At 36.6% G+C, this 22,572-nt stretch overlaps 1 protein-coding gene and 1 pseudogene across 1 annotated transcript in view; one reads left to right on the top strand and one right to left on the bottom strand.

Annotated features, from left to right (window-relative positions):
• SERPINB12 (serpin family B member 12) overlaps nucleotides 1-1,974 on the bottom strand; it is a 35,960-nt gene extending 33,986 nt beyond the window's left edge. Inside the window, exon 1 of the mRNA XM_072605530.1 lies at nucleotides 1,867-1,974. The gene's annotated coding sequence lies outside the window, so the exon portion shown is untranslated. The remainder of the gene's footprint in view (nucleotides 1-1,866) is intronic.
• An 8,313-nt stretch (nucleotides 1,975-10,287) lies between these two features.
• LOC140502649 (vesicle-associated membrane protein-associated protein A pseudogene) lies at nucleotides 10,288-22,289 on the top strand (annotated as a pseudogene).
• Nucleotides 22,290-22,572: the final 283 nt, after the last annotated feature.

The following is a 22,572-nucleotide window of genomic DNA, read 5'->3' as shown; positions in this document are numbered from 1 at the left end:
TTCTAATGGGGGAGGGAGGAGATAACATGTACATATCTAACTTTCTATAATGTAATGGAGTGGGGGTTTCATTAGCAGTTTAAAGGAATCAGAAAAGATCTCAAGTAGAAAGTAGTGCTTGAACTAAGTCAGGATAATTTATGAAGGGAAATAATGTATAATGAGACTGGAAAGGCAGGTTGGAGTCAGTTTGTGAAGGACTTCAAATGCCAAACAGAGGAGTTTGCGATAGATTGCAGAAGTAAGAGACAGTCATTGGAATTTATCAAACAGGAACATGCAGCGGTCAGACCCATATTTGAAGGTCTGTTTGGAAGAAGGATTGGAAAAGAGAGGGATTTGAGGCAGGAGACCAACTGGGATATTATCATACTAGTCCAGAAAAGAGGTGATGAGAGGATGTATGTGGCACAGGTAGAGAGAAGGGGGGTGTATTGAGATCGGTTGTCGGGGTAGAGTCCATGCGGTAGGGTAGGATAAGGAGCCAAAGATGATGCTCAGGTTGCAAACCTAAGTGACTGGAAGGATAATGGTAATCAGGATTTCAAAAGAGGGATGGAATTGAAAGAAAGATCATGAGTTCAATTTTGGATATGTTGAATTTGAAGTTCCTATGTAGCATACAGTTCAAAATGTCCAATTTTGACATTGAGAGCTCAGCAAAATTAACGCTATGCCCCACCCTTATTTATTCAAAAGATAATAAAACACAATACTTACCTTTCTCAGGTGTACACCTTTTTTTGGAGGGGGGGTACAAAGTAGAATATGAAAGCGCAACAAAAGAAGTTCAGAATGCTATGATGGGTCAATTTCAATAATGCATTTCTAAAACCACTTTTCTAAAGTATTTTTTTCCTGTGAATTCTCTGTTCTCTAGTTTGTGCTTTGCTAAAATCTGTATTATTTGTTGTTCAACCCTCATCTTAGAAAATAATTTTCATTCTTGATATTGTTTCCAATCAATTAAGTAGCTTGGTTCAGCAGCTATTTTAGAATCAGTCTTTAATTGTCTTTCTTAAGAACTTCTTAAATACTTTGCAAGTATTTAACTTATTGAGTGCCATTTTTGCCAATACAGGTCAGTTTGAAGAAACTTCCTGTAACCCCCAACCCTACATATACCATTTATACTCTTTTTTTATGCAGTAAGCAGAGTGAACTCTGAAAACAACCATTTACATCCTCAACATACCATTTTCCAAACTGAATCATTCATATATCTTTCCCAAACCATGAATGCAACAAGAGTTCATTTGCAACTTTGGGAACCAGGAGTTACCATAGTGTAACTCTGAGTACTGCTCAGAATTAAATAATTATCTTAATAACTGCAAAATAATTCTATATGACAGATGAATTCTTGTCACCATTGCAACCATAAAATTTTCTAAATCTCTTTGAGAATAGTAAAAAGCAAATTCTGTATTAATGTAGATGTCCATTCTACAAATGGGCATTTTTCTTGCTTGAGTTTTAATATTTGCTTGAGTATTAAAGGATAAAACATAATTTTGTCCATTCTGCTAAGTTACTAAGTTGATCAGACATCCCCATGAATGGTCAAATGGGCAGTAGAAACTTCTTTTTCCCAGGTTGGAGTGTGGGAAGTAGAAGATAGGAGAGGACAAGCACTGAAGATATCAAAATCAAGAGAAATCACTCTACTTTCATTAAGTTGTCATTCTGTCTCCAAAGTAAAGAAACTTTCTGCTTCTTTAAAACAATATGATTTTACTCAATTAAATGATCACATCCCTCATTTTAAGCTATGATCCCTTTAAAATCCTGTGATTTGGAATCACTTCTTCAATTACAAACATTCATTGGAAAGAAGAAAAGAATTTAACCTGTGCAGATATTTACCTTCGTGTCTTCTGAGTTGAAGCTAACAGCTGGTCAGGTAAGTTTGTACCTGTTCCTCATCAGTCACTTCTTAAGTATATGAAGTCTTTGCCACTCCCACTTGGTAATGTTCCATTTTAGAGAGCTAAGCTAAAATTATCTTCGATTTACTCAAGAAAGGATGTTTGTAAAGGCAAAGCTGTTTCTGAAATGGTTTTCTCATAGATGCTCGTCTCTTTCAAAAACACAATCAAACAGATAGGTTTGATAAACTATCTGTTATGGTTGTAAGTTATAATGAATAATAGTTGTTATAATTACAACTAAGTTAGATTTAAACTTTATTTTCCTACTATAAAACATGCTTAAACTTGAAATTCAGATGGGAATTTCAATGGTTAGCTCATCAACCACCACCTGTTGCCTTCCTTCTAAGTTAGTCAAAGAATTGACCAGCATTTATCTCATGTTGACTGTGGGAATTTCATAGGTAACTTAGTTTCTTAGTAGTAAGTAATAATAGTAATAATACTTGGTGTTTAGTATAAAACCAGATGAGATATTGTACTTTTTACCCAAACAGGAGAAACCCAACAAAAGTAAAGGATACTTTTAAATCACAAATGCATATGAGTCACTGAATAGTTGGACGGAAGAGTTTAAATATTATCTGAGTCTTTTCATTTTATAGATGAGAGAAGACTGAGGTTTCCTTCCTAATCTCATGATATGTCCCACACCAAGCTTCCCTCCATACTAGTGTAAGACAATCAGACTGAGCACTTGGAGCACTTGGGTGCTGAGGAAATTAATAAAACAAGTAAGGTGTTATTGTGGAAAACAACTAAAGAAACTGGCAAACAGCTACTTACTTTATACTTTACCATTAGTTGAAAGTGAATTTTCTCTCAAATCTTCTCATGACCAGATTCTGGCATAATTTTTAGAATGACTTGGGATTTCCTGTGATGTGTAAAAACCAGAAAACTTAACTCCACTTATTAATGTTATAGGGTTGTTGCAATGATCAAATAAATTCTATCTATGCTTTGTGCCAGTTTGTTCCTGTGAAATAGCCTTGGGATCACCATCGATTATTGCTGCTGAATTGAGCCGTTGTCCGATGGTGAAAACCATACCAATTTTCTCTAATTTTGTGGTTGACATTACTGTGGTTGACTATCTAAACATGATACATGCTTAGCCTCTAGATGCATGTGGTAATTCAAAGTAACATTTGCATATCTACAATCTGGGCTTGTGTTTGTTTATTTTTCTAAATAAGCAGGCTCAGAATTGACTATGCAGGTTGAAGGTGCCAAGTCCCAGAAGGTGGTGTGCTGATTATTGAATCAGCTCTCGTGATGTTACTGATGAGTTCAAAAACTCATTCAATCCTCAGGTCCCTAGATGTAGCTTGATGTGCAAGGAACATGGTAAAGGAATGAAGAAAGAATGTCTCTTTGTCTGCCGGTGACTTGAAGAGAACTGGCTATGTGCTATACACAACACACACACACACACACACACACACACACAGTGCTTTGCAAAGACAAACCTTAAGATGCTATATAAAGTGAGTTATAAGAATAACATCTATTCATATGGCAGCTAGGTGACAGAGTAGATAGAATTATGGATTTAGAGTCAGAAAGACCTGAGTTCAAATCCTGTCTCAGGTACTTACTGACTCTGTGACCTTGGTAAGTCACTAAACCTCTCAGTCTTACTTTCTTCATCTATAAAATGAGGATAATAATATTGATAATACAGGGTTGTTGTAATGATCAAAGGAGATTCTAATATAAGCAGCCAGCTGGTATAACAGCTAGAGGGGTAGACTTGGAATTAGGAAGTTAAATCTGAGTTCAAATCCTGTCTCAGACACTTATTAGCTGTGTGATCTTAGGTAAATCACTGAACCTCTCTCTCACAGCCTCAATTTACTTATCTATAAAATAGGTAAAAAAATAGCACCAACCTTACAGGCATGTTGTAAGGATCAAATGAGTAACATATATAAAGTGCTTTGTAAACCTTAACACACTATATAAAAAGTTAGCTATTATATGAATCAGTTATTACTGTTACAGGATTGTTGCAATGATCAAATAAGATAATAAAGCATTTTACAAATCTTAAAGTCCTGTACAAAGATAAACTATTCTTATCCTTCATTTTGTACAGTATCATAAAGTTTACTTTTGCAAGGCACTTTGCTCAGAATTTTGTGAGGGAGATAACACTGATATTATTATCCTCATTCACCAAATAAGGAAACAGAGGTCTAAGTTCACACAGTTAGTCAGTAGCTGAAGAAAGACTCGAACCCAGGCATCCTAACTACAAGTCCAGAATTCCGTCCACCAGGTAAACACTGTTCTTTGACGTTGCCTTCTGCTGGTATGTTTGTTTTTATTGGGAGCTTGATGGACTTAGGCTATGATAATAGGGTGTATCTCAGCAAGTAGAGGATTAGGAAACTACTTCCAGGTTTTTTACTTACTCATCAGGAATTGTAGGCAAGTCTTCTAACCTTTTAGAAACCCCAGTTTTTCTATCTACAGAGTGGAGATTTATACTCTCTACTCAAGGATATCATGATGATTCACTAAACTGTCATAAAAGCAAAACAGTGGTAACAAAAAACCTCATCTGAAGGAAATATAGCATTTACATATCAAAACATTACATGGTAAAATAAAATATTTTTTCATATGGGTTTATATTGTAACTCTGAGGGAGTAAAATGTATTTTTAGATGACCATCTGTATCAGGGGTGGGGAACCTGCAATCTCAAGGTCACATGTGGCCCTCTAGGTCCTCAAGTGCTTTGACTGAACAAAATTCTGTAAAGTTTGGATCCATTCAAAAGGCCTCACTTGAGGACCTAGAGGGCCATGAGGCTGTAGGTTCCTCACCCTTGGAATGAAGTTTCTTTGAGCTAAGCCTAAGACCCTCGGATCTGACCTTGGATCTCTCTACTAGTCCCAAAATGAAAGAACTGCGCATTGGAAAGGACCTTATTTTTTGCTCATATCATGATATTCACTACTGTGAGGACTACTGGAGGTGGCAAACCTATGGAAGGGTTGGGAGAAAGTTGGTACTGTTTCCAATGGTGTACTCAGAGAGTCAGTCCGTCAACAACTACAGCTACCCTGTAAAAAGAAGTTTCCTTTGCAAATTTGAGTTCTAACATGATTTGAATTTAATAAATAGGTGCGTAAGGCAAGTTCTGATGGTGTTGTTTTTTCATTTTGAGAATTCGATACTTATCCTACTACATATTCTGGACAAATAAAATGTATATTAAACAAATCTATAAAATTTCTCTTGTCTATAATAATATAACGTTCATGATTTTGTAGCATACCTAGCAAAACTTGTGGCACACCCCTGGAGAACCACTGATCTTGTCTAAGGCCCTTCCTTCAATTAGGAAAAAGAAAATGAGGCCAAGGGAAGTGACTTGTCTAAGATCACACAGAAAAGAAATTCACTCTTAGACAGCCCTCATCCAAATTCAGGGCTCTTTACACTGCACCACACTGCGTTTCTGAAGAGAATAAGCAGATCCAGGAAGAATGAGTTCTCTGTTAACTGAAAGAAATAACAGTCTGAACTGTTATGTTATGTCACGTCATGTCATGTCATGTCATGTTATGTCATCTTATGTTATGTTATGTTAATGATCTCTGAAATTCTGTGGTTCTGAGAGTCTGTCTATGACTGCATTGTCGTTCTTAGGGTTATTAAATCAGATTCATCTGAACCTCTTCCTATAGTGTTGCTATGTGATAGCAGTAAAGTCCTAGTGTCTTGAAAATGTTAATACTCCATCCTGAATGTTCAATTTATGACCAGAAAGTGGCCACTACTGGAGAGAATCTGGATTAATTAAATTGTCCTTTATTTACATAATTCTGCAACATAACCTAGCACTTAACACAATTAATCAGTCAACAAGCATTTATTTTTCTTTCAGTCGGTGAACAAGTATTTATTAAGTATCTATTGTGTCTCAAGTAATGATACATTAGTGATACAAAGTAAAACATAGTCACTGTCCTTAGGAGGCTCACATTCCTTTTCTTTTTTTCTACTAAAAAAGCATTTATTTTCCTTGTACCTATCTTCCCATACCAACTAAACAAAAAAGAGAAGTGTATGGGGTGTTCAGAGAAGGTCAGCACTTGTGGTGTGAGGGCTTGCTGAACCTTTTTCAGGACTGCTCATCCATCTTTGGTGTCCACCTTCACCCAACTCTCACCTGTGGCTTCAAGAATCTGTAGCATGTACAGTAGACATACCCTAGTAAATCCATCTCAACAGATGAGCTAGTCTATGTTGAAGGTCACTGACAGATCTGAAATCCATCAGTGACACTAGTGGAAGGGGCAGATGAGAATACTTTGTTCCAATGGTCAGGAAGTAGGCTGAAGCAAGCACTGTGGGGCGCTTAAAGCTTAGTTAGACATCAAAGACACCTAGGTCATCCACTGCATCCTGGGCCATCACTAGTCATCCTAATTTTTGTCTTGCCACTGGACTTCAGTGACTCTAGAAGAGAGAGTGAGGCTGACAACTGTGCAAATCTGCCTCACTTAAACCCAATTCATGCACAAGTTAAGACATGATCCTCTGATGTCATGGGTCCTCTTTGGAAATGAAGGAGAAACAATAGCAAACAGGAAGGAAGGAAGGGAGGGAGGATCCGTTTTATCATGTCAGTATAGTCATGCAAAACCAATTCCCACGTTGGTCATGTCCAAAAATAAGCTTCCCATTCTGCATATTGGACCATCATTTTTCTGTCTTGAGGTGGGCAACATTGTTTATCAGTCCTCTGGAATCATGCTAAATTATTTCATTGATCAAAGTTCTTTTTTAGAATTGTTCATTTTTGCAATATATGTGGTATAACTATTTACAATGATATTTTAAAACATAGTCAACATCATTAATATTGTATAATATTTATACAACAAGAATTTATCAAGAACCTTGGTGCCAGACCTTGAGCCAGATGTTGGGAAACAAGAACAAAAACATCACAATTCATGCCCTTAATAAGTTTACAAGATAATATTTATAACTCTCAACAACTTTATTATGATAAGAATACTTAGAAGGAGTATATATAGACAGAGATGTGGATATAAGGTGACTTTAATGAGATGATCCTCAAAAAACAAAATAAAAAGGTGAGAAAGAAAATTGCACTGGAAGGAGGGGAGAGGTTGAATGAGGTAAATTATCCCACATGAAAGGGGCATGAAAGAGCTATTATAATGGAGCAGAAGACTGGGGCAGGGGAGGTGGCAGGCAAAGTTTAAACCTTACATCAAAATTGGCTCAAAGAGGGAATAACATATAGATTCATTTGGATATAGAAATCTATCTTACCCTACAAGGAAGTAAAATGAGACAGGGATAATAGAAGGGGGCGCGGTACTGATAAAAGGGAGGATATATTGGGGAAGGTGGTGATCAGAAGTAAAATATTTGTGAGGAGGAAAAGGGCAGGGGAGGGGCTGAGAGTAAGAGAGGTACAAACAAGGGAAAATGGAATGAAGGGAAATACACAAATCATCGCAACTATAAATGTGAGTGGAATAAACTTACCCATAAAACAGAAGCAAATAGCAGAATGGATTAAAAATCAGAATCCTACATGTTGTTTACAAGAAACATATTTGAAGCAGAGAGATACACACAGGGTAAAATCTATATGCTTCACCTGAAACAAGCAAACCAGAGGCAGTGATCACGATCTCAGACAAAGCAAAAGCAAAAATAGATCTATTTCAAAGAGATAAAGAAAGAAACTATATGCTGAAAGGTACCATAAACAATGAAGTCATATCAATACTAAAGATATATGCATCAAATGGTATAGCATCTAAATTTTTGAAGGAGATGTTAAATGAAATAGAGGAGAAAATAGACAATACAACTATACTAGTGGGAGACTTCAACTTTCCCCTCTCAGAACTAGATAAATCTAGCCAAAAAATAAACAAGGAAAAAGTTAAGGAGGTGAATAAAATTCTGGAAGAGTTAGATATGATAAGTCTCTGGATAACAGAGTTCATTTGGAAGAGCAGAGGGTCAGGAACTTCAAGGAAACCAGGGGGAAAAGATGTGAAGAAACTAGATTCAATATTATCAGTCCTTAAACCATATTATAAAGTGAGAGCAGTGTTGAAGTGTAAAATGGATAATTTTGATTTTTTTTAATTAAAATTTTTCTATGTAAATAAAACCTATGTAGTGAAGAATAGAGGGAATACAGAAAAATTAGGGGAAAAAACTCTCATAGACAACCTCCCAGATAGAATATAATTGGGTCAGAATACTAGTGTCATGTAGGAAATGATGAACTGGTGGATATAGAAAAATATGGAAACGGTTGAATCTATGAAGGAAGCTGCTATCTGCCTACAGAGAAACAGATGACAAGTGGAAATAAACATTATACAGACTTACATACGTTTATGCATTTGAGTGTATGTGTGTATATATGTGTGTGTTTATGGATCTCTATGTTTATATGTATATATGCTTATGTATATGTATATTTATATATAAAATGTAAAATTTAAAATAAATAAATAAAAAATTCACACTTAACTGTAGCCTTCTTGGGGGGGAGGAAAAGGGGGGAAAATAAAGTAAAAAGCACAGCAGAGGACAAAAGAAAACATAGAAGGAAGCAAAGAAAAGATGGACAGCTTTGAAAATAATGTGCAATATTTATTATATAAGTTTTCTTGAAATGTAAATTTATTGTTTTATATTGAATTCTCTCTTATGTTCCACTGAGTACATGGAAAAGTTTTTTTTTTCCCTTTTCTTATTTTGTATTTAAGTTTAAAATAAATTCAAATGTAATGAAAAAAATTATAAAAAGAAATGAAGTAGCCTTAAAATATTACTAAAGGACTTCCAAAATCTGAAAATAGATACAATGATGAATGTGATTCATATAATTTAGAATGTGACTCTACTTAGTGGAACTTATTTAAGAAAAATCTAAACTTAAGAAAAGTTTACAATATCACTAGAGGAAATGATACGTAAAACCGATAAAGAATAAATAAAAAATAGATGAGATTATTTTGGAAGGAATGCACTGGGAACCGTGAGGATCAGAAAAGACTTTGACTAAAAGGTAATATTTGAGCTGAGACCTGAAAGAAATTTGGGATTCTAAGAGGCAGAAGTGAGGAGGGACAAACACGGGAATAGCCAGAGGCAAAGGCAAAGTGGGGAACCAAGACCCACCACTACTATAGCCTCTTGCTATGCAAGACATACTCAATTAGATCTGTGATCTTATCAATCTGAAGTTCCCTTCAATGAAATAGATCAGAACTCATATATGCCTGCCTTTCATGTTCAATTTTCCCCTGTATCCTCCCCAAAGTTCTCACTCACCATGCTGGAAGCCTCCTTCACTTACTCCTGACATCATGAAGGTACCAGTGGAACACCGTGGCTCTCCACCTGTCATCCTGTGCTCCTATCAGTTGGCCAGCCCATTTTCTCTTTCTGTCATACAGTTCATCAATAATATTCTGTACTCCTCTTCTTTGGAGTTCCTCATTGGTTACATGTTACAGCCTTATTACCCTCCATAAATCTTTCCATTGCCTTTGGATAATGCTCATTCTTTGTTCTCTGGAGGCTTCAATGTTCCCAATCTCGTTGCCATATGACAACACAAGTGAAATGTATGTGTTGAAAAAAAATGGGCTGTCATGGGAAGCTTGTTATGGGAAACTTGGGACCAGTAAAAGTAGAAATTAAAGATAATGTTTAAACAATAAAAGTTATATGTCCTAAGACCTCACAAATTTAAAAGATAATTTAGACCACTGGGTATAATTGGCTTTACAAAATGGCAGATATCTATTCTTAAGAATGAATTTCCAGAGGAAGTGTGGGGAGGTAGAAAGCAGCACAACCATACTGGGAGGGAAATAAAAGAGACACAAAGAAGTTAATTAACTAGATGAAAACTTCTCTAATTTTGTGGTTTTCTCAACCCACAATTTCACTCACTCAGAGTCAGTTCTCCATTTTAGGAACTTGGACTTCACCTTGAGCAAGTCCATAAGAATTTTCTGCCCTTTAGTAAATCCATTTCTTTTATTTACTGAATACCCATGTGGTCTCCAATTTAGAGACCTGTCTTGTTGGGAGTTGTAGTGCAAAAGGCTGTGACAAACCAGGGAGACAAAACACAGCCAAGAACCAATGAAAACTTCCACCATCCAGGACTTCACTGTTTTTCTGAGACCAAATAGCATCCCTGACCTTTGAGGAGACAACATTACCTCAACAGCTAAAGGACCAAACCAAGACCAACTTTAATAAAGTTAGATTGGTTAAGGAGTGACCTTTCTGCCTGTTTGATAACCGGGTCAGTGGACATGCCTGGAGGGCTGAGAGCCACCTTGCTTTTTCAGTGTGACCAAGGTAAGAAGTAGCAGTGGCCTGTACTCTCACCTACTTTGGCATCCTGGACATTGACTTGACTAACTCTGTAAGGATATTTGGGAAGTTTATTAAATTTCATCTTTACTTAAGATAGGATCATAGGTTTAGAGACAGAAGAAACTTGGAGGCCATCTAATTCTACCCACTCATTTTATAGATGAGGAAAGTCACACCTAGAGAAGTTTACGTAGTACAATACATAGAAATAAGTAATAAGTGACAGAGGTGGTGGGATTCGAACCAAGGTCCTCTGACTCCAAATCCAACAAACTTCCCCTGTATCACACTGATTCCCTTGCATCTGGCTTTTCTAAAAAACATCCCCAGGAAGGAGAAAACACTATTAATTTATGTATTTTCCCCTTAAGACAATCCATGTGGAAAAATACCCTTTGACCTTAGTTTACTTGTGAAGGTAATAAGCATGGAGCTAGTGAGCAACTACCTGACTGCTGTCTCATCTTTGTTTTGGTTATGAATCAGAATGGGTATCTATTTCCAAAGTGTAGGAACAAAACAAAAGGCTATGTAAGATCTGTGGCTGTCAATCAGCACATAATTTAGTGGCTTCTTAATTAGTTGCAATTATCTCAAATGTCTCCAAAATTAGAATTACTTCTGTACCTACCTAAGTATGCAGTCTCTCAAAATATGGAAGAAAGGAAGGAAAGTAGGATAGAAAGAAGAAAGAAAAAGGGAGAGAAGGAGAGAGAGAGAGAGAAGAGGAAAGGAAGGAAGGAAGGAAGGAAGGAAGGAAGGAAGGAAGGAAGGAAGGAAGGAAGGAAGGAAGGAAGGAAGGAAGGAAGGAAGGAAGGAAGGAAGGAAGGACAGAGGAAGGGAGGGAGGGAGGAAGGAAGGAGCATTTATTAAGTACCTACTATTTTCCAAATACTGTGCTAAGTGCTTTACAGATATCTCACTTGATCCTCACAAAAACCCTGGGAGATTGGTGCTATTATTGTTCTCATTTCAAAATTGAAGAAACCAAGTCACACAGAGATTAAGGGACTTGCCCAGGGTTGTTCAGTATCTAAAGCCAGATTTGAACTCAAGTCTCCCTGACTCCAAGCCCAGAACTCTATCAACTGCCTAATCTAGCTGTGGATAAATCATATTATTCTCAAAGACATAATTTTAAGGCTTTTCACATACATTGTTGTCGTTATTAACATGCCGCATTCTGCTTACCCCTGTCTTTACACCTACTGAGTCTTTATGCTGCCCCTTGAATGGTTTATAATATTAATCCTCTCAATATTATAGCATCTGAAGATTCTCAGCTGTATGGCATCAACAAGAAAATATTTGTTGGGGTCTTGCAGCAGCAAACTCTTGGGATCAATTAAAGTTCAGGGCAAATAAAACCCAGTCTCAACTTACGGAGAGCAGGGTGGAATTTGAGTATTTGTCTGAAGATATCTGTTGCATCCAAACACCCCATGAAGAATTGAATTTAAGGTTCTCAGTAGAATAAAAGAAATAAGCACTCTTGACCACTTTCCTCACATAAATTATGACTGACCACATCTGAAGGAGTGGCAACTGGCAAGGCTACATGCAAACTATGTGACCAAACTGCTTCTGGATGCATTTGTCAGAACACCCCAAAAAGTGACCCAGTAAAATGATGGTCATTAATCATCATCCTAACCTTGAGTAATAGAGTAGAGTGAGCAAGACTGAATGATCCCCACAATGTGTCCTGACACAATTTTGGAGAAGGAGCAACACATGATAATACCTTTCTTCCCCAACAATTATTGTCTTTAGAATCCCTGGGAAATGAGAAAATCAGAGACATGTCAAGAGCCCACATCATAGTTGGAACTCCTTTTGTTTTATAAGAAATGATATAAGAAGGCATTTTGGTACTGTTCGAGTACACATGCCAAGTGGATCTGAGGCTGTTGGCATTTAGTAGTGCATAATTCTGACACCGGATTTAATCCATAGACCTAAAGCAAGACACGTTCTTCCTAGAATAGTGCCTACCATTTATACGGCACCTTAAGGTTTGCCAAGCACTTTAAATACCCTGTTTCATTTGACTCACACAACAACCCCGTTATTTAGGTGCTGTTTTTACAGATATTTTTACAAGTAACTGAGGCTGGGAGTGGTTAAGTAATTTGCCCTAGTCACAGAAATAGCAATTGTCTGAGGATGGATTTGAATTCAGGTCTTCCTAACTACAAATCCAACACTCTATCCACTGAGCCACCCAGCTGCCTAGAAGAAAATCAAAAGTGCTGATGTCTTTAGCCTTCTATTCTTTGCTGAGGACCTGAGCTGGACTATAAAACATCTTTCACCAACTCTCACTAAGCTATATCAGTTTGGAATGGGGTCTGAACTTTATCTCTTTGGTTGGATGAAAAACTTTTATAACCATCCAATTAAGATAGACATATTTGCTACCAAGTGATGGGGGAAGGATAGGGGATACTGATCAGCTTTCCAGTGTTTAAAATTAAGCACTCCAGGACCTTCCACAGACATGTCTACATGCTTTCATTGTGATTAAGAAATGCAAATTCATTTCAATATTTCCCTAAGTCAGGCATGAGCAGGATACAGTAGGGCTACCAAGGGCAGCCCATGAGACAACTATAGGGCAATCACTGTCACAAGGGACCAAGGCAAAATCAATTGTATTGGTTGTATTTGGTAATCTCCTCCCTAATGACCTGAGAGAGTTCCCTCTTCCTTAAAGATACAGCTTAGACACTGCTTTCTACATGAAGCTTTTTTTGATCCCCCTGACATTAGCACTGTTCTTCCCACAGTACTTTGTATTTAATAGCACTGTATTTGTGCATGTATATATGTGTATATGTTTGTGTGCTTGTGTGTGGATATATAGTTGGTTGTTGTCCTTTGTTGTTGAAGAGGATTAAAATGACATTGTTAGAGTCAAGTTACAGTGTGTCCGACTGTGACTGATCAGATTAATTTGAACTTGGAATGCTCTACCACAGGTAGTCAGTGCGATTATTTGGGGTAGATTCTCTAAATTTGTGCATCTCATATGTCTTTTGAACTACTTCAAATCTGCTTTGCTCATAGAGCATAGTACCTTTTTTGATGTGGGCACTTCATTCTGAGTGGTCCTGTGCCAATGTCTCCCATGTCACACTATCAATTCCAATTGGAATTAGAATATATGCATATATATGTATATTATATATGCATATGTACATGTATGCATGCATGTCCATATACATATATATTTATACACACGTATGTATATCTGAGTTTATCAACTTTATTCTTGTGCTGTATTTTTTGTATATGTGTATTCCTTGCCTCTATCAATAGAATATAAGCTGGTTGTGAGTAGAAAATGTCTTGTTCTTCATAATTGTTTACCTAGTGTAGTGCCCAGTATACAGTAGGTGCTTAATAAATCCTTCTTGATTGGTAAATTCAAATGGATGTATATATGTGTGTTTAAGAATGAGGGAGATGAGCATATTTGTAGGTAGTGGGAAAAGAACCAGTAGGTAGGGAGAGATTAAAGATGAGAAAGAGGGAATGAAAAAGGAGAAAACTCCTAGAGGAAGCAGGAAGAGAAGGGAACAAGAACATAAGTAGAGAAGTGTTAACTTTAGCCAAGAGGACAATTTTTTCTCAAATATTAGAGCAAAGAAGGAAAGAAAGAATGAACTGTAGAAGGTATGGATTAGATGAGATGAAGGAGTTCACAATGAACGACCAGCAGTTTCTTAGTAATGTAGGAAGTGAGACCACCTGCTAAAGAAGGGGTGGAGAGCCTACTGGACACTTAGGGGAGAGGAGAAAGTTTGGCATTGTTTCTATGGGGATCATAATAAGTGATCAATCAGGGAAGAACAGAACACTTCCATGAAGCCATGTAATCAGATGGGATCAAGTAATATGATTCTGTATTAAACCCCAGTGCTGCATAACTTGCTCTACCACCACTAATCGTTGGCAATAGGAGCTCAGGAAGCATGAGATGGGGATGACTCAAGGTTGAGGACTGACAGAAGAGGAATGATAATGGCACAGGGGGCAAAGGATTCAAGGGTGTAGTTGAAGTTATTAACTATAGAATCGCAACTATAAGGTGAGTAAAGACAGAACATGAGGAACAGAGTAAGAGGAAAAGGAGGTGTGGAGGGCTGGAGGTCATGTTGAAGATGAAGAATATGTTTAGAAAGAGTATGTTATGAGAAATTGAAGGATAAGAGAACATGACCAGAGAGAGAATTCTCAGAGTTCAAGAAAACTATGGTACAATTTTGGCTGATGGTAGGTGACCACCTCCTGTGGGCGGTAGACTTATGATGAGCTGAGTAATTGACCAATTGAGAGGCTATGGTATTTGATGGAATAATCGATGAACATTGAAGTTCTCAAGTATGAGGGCAGAGGTGGGCTTTGCTGTTCTCCACTCTGTATATCTTGAGATAATCATAATAAAATAATGATAAGGAAAAATCAGAGAAGGTTTATAAAAAAAATCCTAAATATGTTCTAAATCTTTGAGTTCTCTCCTCTGTGCCAAGAGCAGTTTCCACATGTCATTCAAAATAAGGTGTTGCCTCTTACTTTTTTGTTTGTGGTTTCTTTATCTTTTTGATCATTTTCTTCTGTCACAGCTGTGACTAACATGGAAATATTTTTACATGATAGCACATGTATAAACTATATCATATTGTCTACCATTTTCAGAAGAAGTAAAGGGAGAGAGGGAAAAAATTCAGAACTCAAAAATCTTGTAAAAATGAATGCTAAAAATTTTCTGGACATGTAACTGGGGAAAAATAAAATATTATTTTAAAAAGTTAATGTTATTTATTTATATTAATCTCTTTGGAAATTTGGTTAGGATCCTTTTTTTGTGTCTCAAGATTTTAAAGTCTTCAATAACAGTTGATGGGGGGAAAATATCCACCCACACTCTCTACTTTTTTAGAAGAATGGGTGTGGGACTAATTTGTCGTTACATTTGTCAATATCTTACTCAGTGGTTTCTATGATTGCTCCATTGTTACTTACCTGTACTGTGTCATTAGTCACTAACTAACATTTACCAGGGAGATGATTATGCTTTTATGTAACAACCTAAGAATATATCTGAACACATTGCATTCTATCATGTTGCCTTGAGTATAAAAGGAATAAAATGGAATGTACTTTATAAGGTTTTTCTTTAAGCCAGGGCTTAAGTTGTATGATGTGTCACAGGATCTCATAGTTGGTCTTTTTTTCTAGGAGGTACAGAATTACATAGAATTACAGAGCTGAAGGAATCCCAGAGGTCATAAGTTCATACATGCAGAGCCAAAAGGGATTTTAAAGGCCATCTAGTTCAGTCTTATCATTTTATAGATGGGGCAATTGTCTCAAAAATCACAGAGCTTTATTCAAGAAATAAAAATCCTAGATGCCAACTAATAGTATCATGATGTAATTTGTATTTCATGACTTAAAGTCTGAATATCTTCTGATTAGAGTTTAGTGATATACTTGGATCAGGAATACATTTAGTGGCACTTATGCCTGACAAAGAAGGGGTCAGAAAAGCTAAATGACTAATCCATGGTCCCATAGTTTGAGATGCAGAATTTGAATCTAGGTCCTCTGACTCTATCAAGCAACATGCATTTATTAAGCGTCAATTCTGCGTCCCGTGCTGGGAAAACAAAAAAGCAAAACAGTCTGTGTTATCAAGGAGCTGATAACTAGGGCAAACAACATCTACATATGCAAAATAGAAGATGATTTTGTGGGAGAGGTGCATGCTAGCTGCTGTCTTCTCACTATGCTATGATAATCAAATTCTCCATGGTAGATACATGAAAAACACTGGAGGCCTTCATCTAGTCCTTTCAGTATCTTAAAGTACCAGTGTTCCATTCTGGCTGTCCATTTGATGACTCAAGTTCTTGCTAACTGACCAGGACCACCTCTTTTGTTGGTCATGCTAGTCATTGATAATGTCTTTCATGCCAGTTCACAGTGTAAGTCTTTATTAGAAATAAATTATAATCTGCTTAGACCCATTACTCATGTCTTTATTGCCTTTGGAGTTGCTTGTCATCTGAATTCTTTTAAGAGCATTATTTGAAGCCATATGACATCACCACAAGAATATTGGTACTGAAGACACATGCTTTTGTGGCAGCAAGGAGGTTTGAATCATTAAAACCATTGTGTGGTTTTCCAAATTAATCAAGTCCAAACTCATTGTTCTACTTAATTCTAGGTTCTGCTTATTGTTCATTTGCAACCCCTTTTCATTTGCAAACACACATATACACATATTTTTATATATTCATATATGGATGTGTGCATATATATATATATATATATATATATATATATATATAGTGTGTGTGTGTATGTGTGTGTGTGACAGAGAGAGAAAGAAAGGGAAAGAGGGGGAGAGAGAGAAAGAAAGAGAAACTAATGGAATACCTCAGTGGACCGTCTATCGATCATATCATCTTCATATCTACATTATCCATCACACTTTGTTTTTCCAATATGATTAGACCAATTTCTCACATAATTGTTTATTCCACTGAATAGTGTTCCAGAGTCCAATACAATTACAAGACAATTCAAGTGCCTGAGACATTTTTATTTTCCCAGTTACTAATGATATACTTCCAAAATTATCTAGTTTTTACCACACACATATACACACAATTTCATTATATAATAAATATTTATTTGTTTTTACTATATGTTTATATAAAGAGAAGGTATGTTTGTATATAGAGAAGAGTGGGAGAGAGAGAGAGAGAAAGAGAGAGAGAGAAAAGAAGAAAAGAGAATTTATATCTCTACAGGTTGTCTATCCCAGTGGAATGCAGGCTCTGGGAAAAGAAACTGTTTCATCTTTGTGTCTGTATCTCTAGCACCTACCACAGGACTGACACACAGTAGGCACTTAAAAAATGCTTGTTGACTTGACATCTGAGAGGTAACCAGAACAAGGGCACAGTGGGGAAGAAGGGTTGGGGATGGACTGCTATGGATAGTCTGGGCTCTCTGACATCACATTTTAAGGTGATGGAGAAATATATTTCCATCTCTCTTTGGAGATGTGAAGATTTGGGTAGATTGTGATGCCAATGCAGACTCCAGGGTAAGTTGAGTTCTGACAATAAAGCAGTAGAAACTTGCCCTCCAAAACATGCACATTCACACACACATACACACTTATTCATGCATACACACACACGGTAGCTCTGCCCTGCTCATCCCCTATGACAAAAATGGGATCCAAGGGTCCAGGTTCCCAGACCTTTTGGAGGTGATGAAGGTGAAAAGGTAGGAAAGCAAAGAGAGAAACTAAGAGTTTCTAGGTTTGAGGAGAAAATCTTATGAGAGTTTAACCTGAGTTCCTCAAATCTGCCTCACTCCCAGTCAGATATCAGTGTTGAAGTACATATCATCTATGGCACATTCTTTCATACTTGGTACTTTAGCGTTTCAAAACTGTGATTTCCTTGGCCTGGACAATCCTTCCCAACAACAGATCTCAATCCCTCTATAACTCAGTAGGGCATCTTCAGAGTTACTGTGAACAGCAGCCACAACAAAACAATGATCATTTTGGGACTAGGCCAGAGATGGTCTTTCTTCAAAATAGGGATAATGATTGAAGGGGAAAGTGACAAATGTTGGAGGAGATGTGGAGAAATTGGGACACTAATTTACTGTTGGTGGCACTGTGAACTGATCCAATCATTTTAGGAAGCAATCTGGAATTATGCCCCAAAAGTTATCAAAGTGCCTATACCCTTTGACCCAGTAATACCACTACTAGATCTGTTTCCCAAGATGATTAGGGGAAAAGGAAAAGAACCTATATATTCTACAATATTTGTAGCAGCTTTCTTTGTGATGGCAAAGAACTGGAGGGATGCCCATTATTTGGGGAAGGGGTGAACAAGTTGTGGTAAATGAGTGTGATGGAATACTACTGTGTTATAAGAAATGATGAGCTCAATGATTTTAGAAAAACATGGAAAGACTTGAATGAAATAATGAAGAATGAAATGAGCAGACCCAAGAGAACATTGTATACAGTGACAGTAAAATTGTTTTAAGAACAACTTTGAGTGACAAAGTCATTTTCACTATTGTAAATACCCAAATTAACTACAAAGGACCTGTGAAGGAAGCCACTGTTTGCACCCAGAGAAAGAACTGATAAACAGAAGCATGTATAGAATGATTTTACATATGTATGTATATATATATATATGTTTGTATGTGTACATATGTTTGTGTGTATATATGTGTATATATAAACATACACACACATGTTTGTATCTAATGGTAGCCATCTCTTGGGGGGACACAAAGAGAAGGAAAAAGAAGAAATTTACATGATAACTTTATTATATATTTTAAAAGAATAGCAAGTTACACATAACAGATGTGCAGTTGCATGTAAATCATCTTTTTGTCTATTCTATGTTTTATTTCTTAAGTTCAGAATAAAATAATTTTTTTAAAAAAGAAATAAAACATAGAGACTATGCCAGTGATTTCATCGGTGTAGGAATTTCAAGGTAAGGATATTTCCTTTACAGATTATGCAGGTTGTCACCTCTGTAATTTGTAATGAGAAAACACTGAATGATTAAGCGACTTACTCAAGGTCACAGAGCTAAGAAGCATGAAAGACAAGACTTGAACCTATGTCTTCCTGGTTTTAAAGTTAGTTCTCTATAATAACGTAATAGAGACCACATTGTCTCTATTTCATAAAAATAAAAACAAAATTGGTAAGAAAGAAAGGAAGGAAGGAAGGAAGGAAGGAAGGAAGGAAGGAAGGAAGGAAGGAAGGAAGGAAGGAAGAAAGAAAGAAAGAAAGAAAGAAAGAAAGAAAGAAAGAAAGAAAGAAAGAAAGAAAGAAAGAAAGAAAGAAAGAAAGAAAGAAAGAAAGAAGAAAGGAAGGAAGGAAGGAAGGAAGGAAGGAAGGAAGGAAGGAAGGAAGGAAGGAAGGAAGGAAGGAAGGAAGGAAAGAAAGAAAGAAAGAAAGAAAGAAAGAAAGAAAGAAAGAAAGAAAGAAAGAAAGAAAGAAAGAAAGAAAGAAAGAAAGAAAGAAAGAAAGAAAGAATCCACCAAAGGATTATGTGGACAAATTAGTAAAAACTGAATAACTTTAATTTTAAAATTAGGGAACTTATTTCTTAATATTGTTTAAATAGGTAACTTGTGTATTGGTAAATTTTGGTAAATAACTGAAAATGCTCTCACTCCATGGGTACCAATTTAGCCCTCTAAATGTGCCTGGCATGCAATGGGCTGTCCTTAACGTCCAAGTTGTTACACAGGAATAAGTTGTTAGTCAACAATGATCAAGAAGAATTTATGGAATTCCTGTGGGTATGTGGCAGTTCTCAGGCCCATGGCACCCATATCCAGGAATGAACTCAGTCCTTATCCTCTAGGACTGTCAGATAAAACTGATATGTTTTTATTTAATAGAATTATGTGCACATAAATAAAATAATTATAGAAACAAAATTGAATCTGAGTGGTAAGGGAAGGGAGGATGAAGACTAACTAGAAAAAGGCTTTAGAAAGAGATAGACCTTGAATTATTTAGCATGAGACAATGCTCCTCTTACATCATTGAGGCTCCATTGTGGCCCAAACCCCTACTCCACTAGTTATTAAGTGGAAGTCTTAAGGAAATGAACAGGCTTCCTAACCTCTATTCTATCTCCGTGATAAGGAATTGGGGGAGAGGAGGGGATGGCAAAGTAAAAGAAGATTCTGGTCTTTGACTCACCCACAGACCTAAAATTTAAGGCCCCTTCCCGGATGTAGTCACAATGAATCTCAAACTTTTAAATCCATCAGGCAGAAAATTACATTTCAAGTACTACATGAATATCTTCAGTACTATATGAGGATGAAGAGTGAAATTACTTATCTGATAACTCAATGATAAAGAATGAGTCCAGAGCACTGAAGAGGAGCTATGACACCCCCCTCTTACCAGAGAGACGATGGACTTAAAATCAAGAACGAAATATGCATATTTGGATATAGTCAATGTGAAATTTTCTTTTTAAATTTTCTTTTTTTGATGTACTATCAGGATGTATTTGTTGTGAATGCTTTGGGAGCTTTTAGGCAGCTAGGTGGTATAATGATTAGAGCTCTTGACTTGGAGTCAGAGAAATCCAAGTGTATAATCCTCTGTTGGACATTTACTAACTGTGAGACCTTGGACAAGTCATCTACCTCTCTTAACCACAGTTTCCTCACATATAAATAATAGCAACACCTATTTCATAAGGTTGGTGTGAATATCAAATGAGATAACAAGCAGAACTTTGTAAACCTTAGGGCACTATATAAATGCTAGCTATTCTTTTTTCTTTTATTGTTCTATGAGAGAGCGAGGGCAATGGAAGGAGAAATTATGATTTATTTATTTATTTTTTAGTGAGCAGGGTCTGAGACATGACAGTGACCATGTGAATGGAATGGAAAGGAGATCAGATACTGTAGAGAGGACCTGATTGTGTGAGGGGAGGAGTCCAGAATAATATCAAGTCTCAGGAGAGATAGGGAAGAATGGAAAAGGAGGAGTTTTAAGACATTGGGGAGAGGGAGAGTTGAACTCTGCTTTGGATGTATGGATTTGAGAAGCTAAGAAAAAATTCAAGTGAAAACATGCAACAGACACTACTGTGATTCAGTAGAGAAACTGGAACAGACTATATAGATTCAGAACTATACAAAGTGAAATGGACTGGTGATGACTTGCCAGCTATATTATTGTTGGCAGGATTCTTTTTCAGGTATAAGTTGAACTAGGAAGAAAAAAGAAAAAAATTTGATTACAGTTATCCCCTCCAGAGTGTGACTTTCCCCATCGTGGTTTCAATATATCATGAGTAAACATAAGAAATTAAATTGGGAGTTTTGCAGAAGCTGTAGATCACATGCAAAGGCCAGCAGATGACACTGAAAAAATTTAGAAACTCAAAGTGCATAAAACACACACACACATATATATATATATATATATATATATATATATATATATATATATATATATATATATGGAGAGAGAGAGAGAGAGTATTGTATAATATCAACATATTTATTTTTAACACCATAATAATGCAAACTTCTTCTCTGGTACAAAGGGAAGGCCAAAAATTTCCTGTGGATTCTCTACAGTGTAAGGGTGCCAGTCCTCTAATTCCTGATATGTGGAAGGAGTAACTATTGATCCAGGGTCAAATGGAACTATTTCAAAGATGCTACAGGCTTTTGACTATGACCTGAATGAGAACAGTAAACACAAGTTTATGGTGCAGACAATTTTTGTTCTGTCGAGTCCTTTAGATATGGAAACTGTAAAAAGAAGCAAAACCTGAAGAACAGACAGATGCCAAACTGAGATGTGTATTTGAAATGTTCAGAAAATGTAAGTTAAGGGATAGCTAGGTAGTACCATGGATAGAGCACTGGCTCTGGAGTCAGGAGGACCTGACTTCAAATCTGACCTCAGACACTTACTAACTGTGTGACCCTGCACAAGTCAGTTAACCCTGATTGTCTCCAAAAGAAAGAAAAAGAATTTAAAGTAATAGCTATGGAGCCTAGCAAAGCTGTGCTACTGAAGGCATCCAAGCAAGATAGCCCCAGGCCAAAAACCTGTGCTGTTTCGCTCAACAATCCTGAAATAAGAATACTAATGGAAGAGTGGATATGTATATAAAACTTTGAGAAGAATGATGAAAATATCAGAAGAAAACCAGCACCTGAGAAAGGCTCAGAATGGTAGCTCGCATGAACAAATCTGGAGCAAGCCCAGCCATGTCTTTCAGAAAGAATGTTGCCAGTCCTCTTCCTTTTTGCTGCTTTTGTAACTGAAGTTATTTTCATTGTATTCTTTCTAGGGAAATTCATTTTGTAGAGTGAAGCATGCAGAGACTTTTTTGTTTATCTACCATTTCTTTTGTTTATCTACCATTTCATTATCTACCATGCTGACTATTTGTATGTGTGTGTGTGTGTGTGTGTGTGTGTGTGCGTGCGCGTGTGTGTGTGTGTGTGTGTGTGTAATGTCATATAGCCTTTGCCTTTAATGATCTCCTAAAGTTAGAAAACACAATAAAAACAAACTGTTCAACTATTGGAAAATGTATATTGTTAGATTATCCATAGTAGGTATCACTTGGGCATTCAGTCATTTATGA

The sequence above is a fragment of the Notamacropus eugenii genome, chromosome 4 (genome assembly GCF_028372415.1).
Source record: "Notamacropus eugenii isolate mMacEug1 chromosome 4, mMacEug1.pri_v2, whole genome shotgun sequence".
In the NCBI taxonomy this organism is placed as follows: domain Eukaryota; kingdom Metazoa; phylum Chordata; class Mammalia; order Diprotodontia; family Macropodidae; genus Notamacropus; species Notamacropus eugenii.
The sequence above is the reverse complement of the archived record's forward strand: the minus strand, read 5'-3'. Positions and strand labels throughout refer to the sequence as shown.